Genomic DNA, 11,640 nt, shown 5'->3' with positions numbered 1-11,640 from the left:
GGGAAGCACAGTCTGAGAGGACAGACAGGGGGAGCACAGTCTGAGAGGACAGACAGGGGAAGCACAGTCTGAGAGGACAGACAGGGAAAGCACAGTCTGAGAGTACAGACAGGGAAGCACAGTCTGAGAGGACAGACAGGGGGAGCACAGTCTGAGAGGACAGACAGGGGAAGCACAGTCTGAGAGTACAGACAGGGGAAGCACAGTCTGAGAGTACAGACAGGGAAGCACAGTCTGAGAGGACAGACAGGGGGAGCACAGTCTGAGAGGACAGACAGGGGGAGCACAGTCTGAGAGTACAGACTGGGGAAGCACAGTCAGAGAGTACAGACAGCGGAAGCACAGTCTGAGAGTACAGTCAGGGGAAGCACAGTCTGTGAGGACAGACAGGGGAAGCAAAGACTGAGGGTACGGACAATGGAAGCACAGTCTGAGACTACAGGCAGTGGAGTACAGACAGGGGTAGCACAGTCTGAGAGCACAGACAGGGGAAGCGCAGTTTGAGAGTACAGACAGGGGAAGCACAATCTGAGACTAAAGACAGGGGAAGCACAGTCTGAGAGTACAGACAGGCGAAGCACATCTGTGAGAACAGACATGGGGAGCACAGTCCGAGAGTACAGACAGGAGGAGCACAGTCTGAGAGTACAGGCAGGGGAAGCACAGTCTGAGAGTCCAGACAGAGGAAGCACAGTCTGATAGTAGAGTCAGGGGAAGCACAGTCTGTGAGGACAGACAGGGGAAGCAAAGACTGAGGGTACGGACAATGGAAGCACAGTCTGAGACTACAGACAGTGGAGTACAGACAGGGGTAGCACAGTCTGAGAGTACAGACAGGGGGAGCACAGTCTGAGAGTACAGACAGGGAAAGCACAGTCTGAGAGTACAGACAGGGAAGCACAGTCTGAGAGGACAGACAGGGGGAGCACAGTCTGAGAGGACAGACAGGGGAAGCACAGTCTGAGAGTACAGACAGGGAAAGCACAGTCTGAGAGTACAGACAGGGAAGCACAGTCTGAGAGGACAGACAGGGGGAGCACAGTCTGAGAGGACAGACAGGGGAAGCACAGTCTGAGAGTACAGACAGGGGAAGCACAGTCTGAGAGTACAGACAGGGAAGCACAGTCTGAGAGGACAGACAGGGGGAGCACAGTCTGAGAGGACAGACAGGGGGAGCACAGTCTGAGAGTACAGACTGGGGAAGCACAGTCAGAGAGTACAGACAGCGGAAGCACAGTCTGAGAGTACAGTCAGGGGAAGCACAGTCTGTGAGGACAGACAGGGGAAGCAAAGACTGAGGGTACGGACAATGGAAGCACAGTCTGAGACTACAGGCAGTGGAGTACAGACAGGGGTAGCACAGTCTGAGAGCACAGACAGGGGAAGCGCAGTTTGAGAGTACAGACAGGGGAAGCACAGTCTGAGACTAAAGACAGGGGAAGCACAGTCTGAGAGTACAGACAGGCGAAGCACATCTGTGAGAACAGACATGGGGAGCACAGTCCGAGAGTACAGACAGGAGGAGCACAGTCTGAGAGTACAGGCAGGGGAAGCACAGTCTGAGAGTCCAGACAGAGGAAGCACAGTCTGATAGTAGAGTCAGGGGAAGCACAGTCTGTGAGGACAGACAGGGGAAGCAAAGACTGAGGGTACGGACAATGGAAGCACAGTCTGAGATTACAGACAGTGGAGTACAGACAGGGGTAGCACAGTCTGAGAGTACAGGCAGCGGAAGCACAGTCTGAGAGCAGAGACAGCGGAAGCACAGTCTGAGAGTACAGACTGGGGAAGCACAGTCTGAGAGTACAGACTGGGGAAGCACAGTCTGAGAGTAGAGACAGCGGAAGCACAGTCTGAGAGTGCAGACAGGGGACGCACAGTCTGAGAGTACAGATAGGGGAAGCACAGTCCGAGAGTACAGACAGGGGGAGCAGTCTGAGAGTACAGACAGGGGAAGCACAGTCTGAGAGTACAGACAGGGGAAGCACAGTCTGAGAGTACAGACAGCGGAAGCACAGTATGAGAGTACTGACAGGGGAAGCACAGTCTGAGAGTACAGACAGGGGAAGCACAGTCTGAGAGTCCAGACAGAGGAAGCACAGTCTGAGAGTACAGTCAGGGGAAGCACAGTCTGTGAGGACAGACAGGGGAAGCAAAGACTGAGGGTACGGACAATGGAAGCACAGTCTGAGACTACAGACAGTGGAGTACAGACAGGGGTAGCACAGTCTGAGAGTACAGGCAGCGGAAGCACAGTCTGAGAGCAGAGACAGCGGAAGCACAGTCTGAGAGTACAGACAGGGGACGCACAGTCTGAGAGTACAGACAGTGGAAGCACAGTCTGAGAGTACAGACAGGGGAAGCACAGTCTGAGAGTAGAGACTGCGGAAGCACAGTCTGAGAGTACAGACAGGGGACGCACAGTCTGAGAGTACAGACAGGGGAAGCACAGTCTGAGAGTACAGACAGGGGAAGCACAGTCCGAGAGTACAGACAGGGGGAGCAGTCCGAGAGTACAGACAGGGGAAGCACAGTCCGAGAGTACAGACAGGGGAAGCACAGTCTGAGCGTTCAGACAGGGGAAGCACAGTCTGAGAATACTGGGACTGTGTGTAGTGGAAAGTGATCAGGAGAATCAGCAATATTCAGGCTCCACATTATTCAGATACAGTTTGACTTGTTAGACAGACACAGGCTCAGAGACGGAGCGACTGAGGAATGTAAAATGCTGAAGGGATTGGACAGGTTATTTGAGATGGACACGAATGGGATTGGGAATGAGTCTATAATCCTGAGGGAAAGGTTAAATATTGGGAAGGATTCATCACCAGCCTCCGGGCTGTGTAGTATCCACAGATTCACTGTCATCCTTTATGAAGGACAATGGGGCGGCACAGTGGTTAGCATTGCTGCCTCACAGCACCAGGGATTCAGTTTCAATTCCTGGCTTGAGTCACTGTCTGTGCGGAGTCTGCACATTCTCCCCGTGTCTGCGTGGGTTTCCTCCGGGTGCTCCAGTTTCCTCCCACAGTCTGAAAGATGTGCGGGTTAGGTGGATTGGGCTGTGCTAAATTGCCCCTTGGTGTCAGGGTGACTAGCCAGAGTAAATGGCTGGGGTTCTTTGGATCGGGCCTGTGTGGGATTGTGGTCGGTGCAGACTCAATGGGCTGAATGGCCTCCTTCTGCACTGTAAAGTTCTTTGCTTCTTTGGAAATAGACATTTCTCTGAGTGAGGAGGTTACACCCAGTTTACAGAGAAAGTGTTTCTGGTTATCTTCGATTCTCGGCTTTTCCCTGAATTTGCTGATTGACTCAGGATTTTAAGTCAGAAATTGCTGCCTTTTATTCTCCTTATTGTTTGGGTTTAATATCAGTTGTTTGGGTTTAATATCAGTTGTTTGGGTTTAATATCAGTTGTTTGGGTTTAATATCAGTTGTTTGGATTTAATCTCAGTTGTTTGGGTTTAATATCAGTTGTTTGGGTTTAATCTCAGTTGTTTGGGTTTAATATCAGTTGTTTGGGTTTAATATCAGTTGTTTGGGTTTAATCTCAGTTGTTTGGGTTTAATCTCAGTTGTTTGGATTTAATCTCAGTTGTTTGGGTTTAATATCAGTTGTTTGGGTTTAATATCAGTTGTTTGGGTTTAATCTCAGTTGTTTGGATTTAATCTCAGTTGTTTGGGTTTAATATCAGTTGTTTGGGTTTAATATCAGTTGTTTGGGTTTAATATCAGTTGTTTGGGTTTAATATCAGTTGTTTGGGTTTAATATCAGTTGTTTGGGTTTAATCTCAGTTGTTTGGATTTAATCTCAGTTGTTTGGGTTTAATATCAGTTGTTTGGGTTTAATCTCAGTTGTTTGGGTTTAATATCAGTTGTTTGGGTTTAATATCAGTTGTTTGGGTTTAATCTCAGTTGTTTGGGTTTAATCTCAGTTGTTTGGATTTAATCTCAGTTGTTTGGGTTTAATATCAGTTGTTTGGGTTTAATCTCAGTTGTTTGGGTTTAATATCAGTTGTTTGGGTTTAATCTCAGTTGTTTGGGTTTAATCTCAGTTGTTTGGATTTAGTATCAGTTGTTTGGATTTAGTATCAGTTGTTTGGGTTTAATATCAGTTGTTTGGGTTTAATATCAGTTGTTTGGATTTAGTATCAGTTGTTTGGGTTTAATATCAGTTGTTTGGATTTAGTATCAGTTGTTTGGGTTTAATATCAGTTGTTTGGGTTTAATATCAGTTGTTTGGATTTAATCTCAGTTGTTTGGGTTTAATCTCAGTTGTTTGGGTTTAATCTCAGTTGTTTGGGTTTAATCTCAGTTGTTTGGGTTTAATCTCAGTTGTTTGGGTTTAATCTCAGTTGCTTGGGTTTAATCTCAGTTGTTTGGATTTAGTATCAGTTGTTTGGGTTTAATCTCAGTTGTTTGGGTTTAATCTCAGTTGTTTGGATTTAATATCAGTTGTTTGGGTTTAATCTCAGTTGTTTGGATTTAGTATCAGTTGTTTGGGTTTAATCTCAGTTGTTTGGGTTTAATCTCAGTTGTTTGGATTTAGTATCAGTTGTTTGGGTTTAATCTCAGTTGTTTGGGTTTAATCTCAGTTGTTTGGATTTAGTATCAGTTGTTTGGATTTAATATCAGTTGTTTGGGTTTAATATCAGTTGTTTGGATTTAGTATCAGTTGTTTGGGTTTAATCTCAGTTGTTTGGATTTAATATCAGTTGTTTGGATTTAGTATCAGTTGTTTGGATTTAATATCAGTTGTTTGGGTTTAATATCAGTTGTTTGGGTTTAATATCAGTTGTTTGGGTTTAATATCAGTTGTTTGGATTTAGTATCAGTTGTTTGGATTTAATATCAGTTGTTTGGATTTAGTATCAGTTGTTTGGGTTTAATATCAGTTGTTTAGGTTTAATCTCAGTTGTTTTGGGTTTAATCTCAGTTGTTTGGGTTTAAGATCAGTTGTTCTGGGTTTAATCTCAGTTGTTCTGGGTTTAATATCAGTTGTTTGGGTTTAATCTCAGTTGTTTGGGTTTAATCTCAGTTGTTAATATCAGGGATTTGTTCCCAGGAGCAGGCTGAGGGTAAGAGAGTGGGTTTTCTGACTTTAATTAATTATTTATTTTTTTGTTTCCTTACACTCTTATTAACTTTTCACTGTCTTACTTGACATAAAGTGTCCAGTATGAGTGTGAAACCAGTGTGTTGTTCCCAGTGTAGGATGTGGGAGGTCCTGGAGGCATCTGGCCTCCCGGACATCCACATCTGTGAGGGGTGTGTCGAGCTGCGGTTCCTGAGGGACCGTGTTAGGGAGCTGGAACTGCAGCTCGAGGATCTTAGGCTGATGAGGGAGAATGAGGAGGTGATAGACAAGAGCTATCATCAGGTGGTCACACCAGGGCAACGGGAGGAGGCCAAGTGGGTGATGGCCAGGAAGGGTAAGGCTAGGGTGGTTGAGAGCACCCCAGTGGATTTGCCCCTGCACAACAAGTACTCCTGCTTGAGTACTGCTGGGGGGGACAGCCCGCCTGGGGGAAGCAGCAGTGGCCGTGTCTCCGCAGTGGAGTCCAGCCCTGTAACTCAGAGGGCTAAGGAAAAGAGGAGGAAGGCGGTATTAATCGGGGACTCGATGGTGAAGGGGACAGACAGGCGTTTCTGCGGAGGTAGGCGGGATTCTCGCATGGTGGTCTGCCTCCCTGGGGCCGGGATCCAGGATGTCGCTAGTCGCGTCCCGGAAATCCTGAGGTGGGAGGGAGAGGAGCCTGAGGTAGCGGTACATATTGGTACCGCTGATGTGGGTAGGAAGGGAGAAGGGGTCATGAAAAGGGAGTACAGGGAATTAGGGAGACAGCTGAGAAAGAGGAAAGCAAAGGTAGTAATCTCAGGATTACTGCCTGTGCCATGGGAAGGTGAGGGCAGGAATGGAGTGAGGTGGAAGATGAATGTGTGGCTGAGGGACTGGTGCAGGGGGCAGGGATTCAGGTTCCTGGACCATTGGGACCTCTTTAGGGGCAGGGGTGATCTGTATACAAAAAACGGGTGGAACTTGAATCACACGGGGACCAATATCCTGGCCGGTAGGTTGGCTAAAGTTACTGGGGAGAATTTAAACTAGATAGGTTGGGGGGAGGGGAGCTAGAAGAGTTGACTAGGATCAAGGAACTAATTGATGGGGTGGAGGATGCAGGGGTAAGGGGAATTACAAAATTAATGGTAGAGGAGAGGGTGCAAGTGAATGAAGGCGGTAATTTAGATAAGGGAGTAGAGGGAGAGGGTGTTCGCGACTCATCAAAGCGGGTCCAGATAAAAGCTGGAATAAGGACACTTTGCCTGAATGCACGAAGCATTCGGAACAAGGTATATGAGTTGATGGTGCAAATCAGCACGAGTGGGTACGATCTAGTGGCCATTACAGAAACGTGGCTGAAAGGTGACCAGGACTGGGAGATGAATATCCAGGGGTATCAGGCGTTTAGGAAGAATAGACAGGAAGGAAAAGGTGGTGGGGTCGCGCTATTAATAAGAGATAATATCAGGGTAGTACTGAGGGATGACATAGGCTCTGAGGAACAAAACGTGGAATCGTTATGGGTAGAGATGAGGAATAGTAGAGGGAGAAAGACACTAGTAGGTGTGGTATATAGGCCCCCAAATAATAATGTTGAGGTGGGAAGGGCTATAAACAAGCAGATAAGGGATGCGTGTAAAAACGGAACGGCAATAATCATGGGGGACTTCAACATGCACATTGACTGGCAGACTCAAGTCGGTAAGGGTGGAATGGAGGAAGAGTTCTTAGAATGCTGTCGGGATAGTTTCCTTGAACAGCATGTTACGGAACCGACGAGGGAACGAGCTATTTTGGATCTGGTATTGTGTAACGAGGTAGGTAGAATTAAGGATCTTATTGTGAAGGACCCTCTTGGGTCTAGTGACCACAATATGGTTGAATTTCTGATTCAGATGGAAGAGGAGAAAGTTTGGTCCCAAACCAGTGTCCTCTGTTTGAACAGAGGGAAATATGATAGGATGAGGGATGAATTGGCTAAGGTAGACTGGGAGAGCAGGCTGGCAGGTAGGATAACTGAGGAACAGTGGAGGATTTTTAAGGAGATCCTTTTCAGTTCTCAGCAAAAATATATTCCAGCAAAAAACAAGGATTGTAAGAAAAGGGAGAACCAGCCGTGGATAACGAAGGAAATAAAGGAGAGTATTAAAATAAAAACAGCTGCGTACAGAGTGGCCAAAAATAGTGGAGAAACAAGTGATTGGGAAAAATTTAAGAAACAACAAAGAGAGACTAAGAAAGCGATAAAGAAAGGAAGGATAGACTATGAAGCTAGGCTAGCAATTAATATAAAAAATGATAGTAAAAGTTTTTATAAATATATAAAAAGGAATAGAGTGGCTAGAGTGAATGTTGGACCCTTGGAGGACGAGAGGGGGGAGTTAATAGTGGGAAATGAGGATATGGCTGAGTCTTTAAATAAGTTTTTTGTGTCGGTCTTCACGGTGGAGGACACAAATAGTTTGCCAAATATTAACGATAGAGGGTTGGCAGCAGGAGAAATACTTAATACAATTAATGTAACCAGAGAGGCAGTGCTGGGTAGACTAATGGGACTGAAGGTGGACAAGTCCCCGGGTCCGGATGGAATGCATCCCAGGGTATTGAAAGAAATGTCAGAGGTAATAGTGGATGCGTTAGTGATTATTTATCAAAACTCGTTGCATTCTGGGGTAGTGCCGGTTGATTGGAAAACGGCTAATGTTACGCCGCTGTTTAAAAAAGGAAGGAGACAAAAGGCGGGTAACTATAGGCCGGTCAGCTTAACGTCTGTAGTAGGGAAAATGCTGGAATCCATTATTAAAGAGGAGATAGCAGGGCATCTGGATAGAAATGGTTCGATCAATCAGACGCAGCATGGATTCATGAGGGGAAAGTCGTGCTTGACGAACATGTTGGATTTTTATGAAGATGTGACTAGGGCGGTTGATGGAGGAGAACCGGTGGATGCGGTGTTTTTGGATTTCCAAAAGGCGTTTGATAAGGTGCCCCATAAAAGGCTACTGAAGAAGATTAGGGCACACGGAGTTGGGGGTAGTGTGTTAAAGTGGATTGGGGACTGGCTATCCGACAGGAAGCAAAGAGTCGGAATAAATGGGTGTTTTTCCGGTTGGAGGAAGGTAACTAGTGGCGTGCCGCAGGGATCGGTACTCGGGCCGCAACTATTTACCATTTATATAGATGATCTGGAGGAGGGGACGGAGTGTAGGGTAACGAAGTTTGCAGACGACACAAAGATAAGTGGAAAAGTGAATCGTGTGGAGGACGGAGAAAATCTGCAGAGAGATTTGGACAGGCTGAGTGAGTGGGCGAGGATATGGCAAATGGAGTATAACGTTGATAAATGCGAGGTTATACACTTTGGAGGAAATAATAACAAATGGGATTACTATCTCAATGGAAACAAATTAAAACATGCTACCGTGCAAAGGGACCTGGGGGTCCTTGTGCATGAGACGCAAAAGCCCAGTCTGCAGGTACAACAGGTGATCAAGAAGGCAAATGGGATGTTGGCCTATATTGCGAAGGGGATAGAATATAAAAGCAGGGATGTCTTGATGCACCTGTATAGGGCATTGGTGAGGCCGCAGCTGGAATACTGTGTGCAGTATTGGTCCCCTTATATGAGGAAGGATATATTGGCATTGGAGGGAGTGCAGAGAAGGTTCACCAGGTTGATACCGGAGATGAGGGGTTTGGATTATGAGGAGAGGCTGAGGAGATTGGGTTTGTACTCGTTGGAGTTTAGAAGGATGAGGGGGGATCTTATGGAGACTTATAAGATAATGCGGGGGCTGGATAGGGTGGAGGCGGAGAGATTCTTTCCACTTAGTAAGGAAGTTAAAACTAGAGGACACAGCCTCAAAATAAAGGGGGGTCGGTTTAAGACAGAGTTGAGGAGGAACTTCTTCTCCCAGAGGGTGGTGAATCTCTGGAATTCTCTGCCCACTGAGGTGGTGGAGGCTACCTCGCTGAATATGTTTAAAGCGCGGATGGATGGATTCCTGATCGGTAAGGGAATTAAGGGTTATGGGGATCAGGCGGGTAAGTGGTACTGATCCACGTCAGATCAGCCATGATCTTATTGAATGGCGGGGCAGGCTCGAGGGGCTAGATGGCCTACTCCTGCTCCTATTTCTTATGTTCTTATTGACCCCCACCCTGTGACCAGGCAGTTTCCCCCCCTCCTAATACCCCCCTCATGGGTCTGGGTTCCTTTATCCTCACGTTTCTGCCTTGGGATGTCTTTTGTTGTCGGATTTTGGACGATGTGGAGATTGTGGAAGGTGCTTTATGAATGTTACTTCTTTCTCAACTTCAGAGTGAACACACCGACGTGTTCCAGCTGGTCGGCACTGATCATTTCCGTGTGGGAAGGTCAGAGATTCCAAGAGCTCAGCTTGCTGAGTTTGAGGCTGTTAGCGGGATAAAGACCTCGCTTGCATGTCATGCACGGCTGTCCGACAGCGAGCATGAAGAAACTGTTCAGAAAGTGAAAAGTTCCAACCTTCAACGGCAGACATTGAAGAAGTATCGGATCTCTCAGCAACGTGATTTGGAAAATGTGTTTCCTGGCATTGAGTTGGTAAGTGTTATCCGGAACTGACATCCCAGTTCAGTGGCGATGGTCATGTTTCCCCTCCCACAGGGGGTTTCAATCAGCAGCAAACACTGTCACTGGGCTGGACTCTGCAAAGTGTGTTTTACAATGTGAAGTAATTTAATTCTGGGTTTATTTATCCCAGTCATACTTTCCCCTCACCCCACCCCACAATCCCCTCTCGGGGCAATTTGACATCTTCAGCAACACCTCCCACCCAATCAAAGCTGCTGGATTCAGCCCACCCCCCTACCCGCCCCCCAATCCCACCCCCATCAGGTAGAGGGGCTCCGACTGCCCCCCCACTGAAACCAGCAACTCATTGGAGCTTCCCGTTCATCTGTGATGGGACTCGCACACTCTCTAAAGGGGAATATTGTGAGGTGACTCCTCGGGGTCACTGAGTGCAATTTACCCCAATTTACCCCCTCAACTCCCCATCCCGACGATGCAAAGTCCAGCCCGTGGGACCCAGTGCATGCTGCTATTCTGCTGCTAAAGGCATCACGCTCTGTGCTGTGCAATGGGATCTCCCTGTGCTCTTTTAGCATTATTTTCTTGTATTAATCTATCCGATTCTTCATGTAAAAATCCCAAAGGGTTTGTTTAGTTAGAAGGTGATCTCTCACTAATCAGCGTGCAATATATTAACTCTGTTAATGAACTGTCTAACACTGGGTGATGGGCAGAGTTTCTCTGAGCTTAGGTTCAGGGGCTGCACCGACTGAAGGAGCTGAGATTGATTCCAGTCTGGGGGTGACTCACGTCCTCGATCCAGCAGCAACTCCCACTTTACAATTCAGTGTTGCTCCCAGCAGCTGAGTGGATAGACCAACCTGCTCAAACTGGGACAGTAAGAAGTCTCACAACACCAGGTTAAAGTCCAACAGGTTTATTTGGTAGCACGAGCTTTCGGAGCGCCGCTCCTTCATCAGGTGAGTGCTAAAACTTGGACAGAGCGACTCACTCAACCCACCCCAACTCCCGGGACAGCGAAGACTGCTCTCCGGTGACTCCGACAGGAAGGAAACCCACGCAGACACGGGGAGAACGTGCAGACTCCACACAGACAGTAACCCAAGCTGGGAATGCGAAGCTGGGTCCCTGGCGCTGTGAGGCAGCAGCGCTAACCACTGTGCCACCGTGCCGCCCCAGCAAGGCAGTTGTCTGGGTCAACATTCTTCCCCAGTTAGCCACTTGTTAGATTGCCGTCGCTACCTGGTCAGGTGCTGAATTCATCTTCAGTCGCGTTTCAACTCACTCCGAATAATTGTTTGTGATTTTCTATAAACTGGGCACGCCCGTCTCAGGTTACTCAGTGTCAGTTTCCATAGCGAGTGAATTGCGATGTTTCGATTCCAATCCCGCACCTTTCTCTGCAGTGTTGGGCGGGTCATGACAAACTGAACTATTTGGTATTGTATTAAAGTTAGTGCCTGAACAGGGACCCTGGGGCTGGATTTATCCATCGGCTTGCGGGCAGCACCGCAAGGTGCGAATATTTAAAAACACACACCAGTACTCAGGGGATTAGGGGTAATATATTAACATGAATTGAGGAATGTTGAATGGATCAAAAACTAAACGGAGGAATAAACAAATTATTTTCCGGTTGCCGGGCTCCACCTGGTGGCCAGGACGTGGGACTCAGCCATTGGGAAACTGTGTCAAAGAACCCGAGGAAGGAGAAGGAGGCCATTCAGCCCTTCGAGCCTGCTCCACCATTCATTATGATCATGGCTGAACTCAATAGCCTGATCCCGCCTTCTCCCCATATCCTTTGAACCCCTTTGTCCCCCAAGGGCAACATCTAACTCCTTCTTAAAATCATACAATGTTTTGACCTCAACTGCTTTCTTGGTACAAATACACAGGATCACCACCCTCTGGGTGAAGAAATTTCTCCTCATCTCTGTCCTAAAAGGTTTACCCCCGATCCTCAGACTGTGACCCCTGTTTCTGGATAACCCCACGTTTGG

Source organism: Mustelus asterias, unplaced genomic scaffold (assembly GCF_964213995.1).
Source record: "Mustelus asterias unplaced genomic scaffold, sMusAst1.hap1.1 HAP1_SCAFFOLD_400, whole genome shotgun sequence".
In the NCBI taxonomy this organism is placed as follows: Eukaryota; Metazoa; Chordata; class Chondrichthyes; order Carcharhiniformes; family Triakidae; genus Mustelus; species Mustelus asterias.
This window is presented reverse-complemented; position numbering follows the sequence as displayed.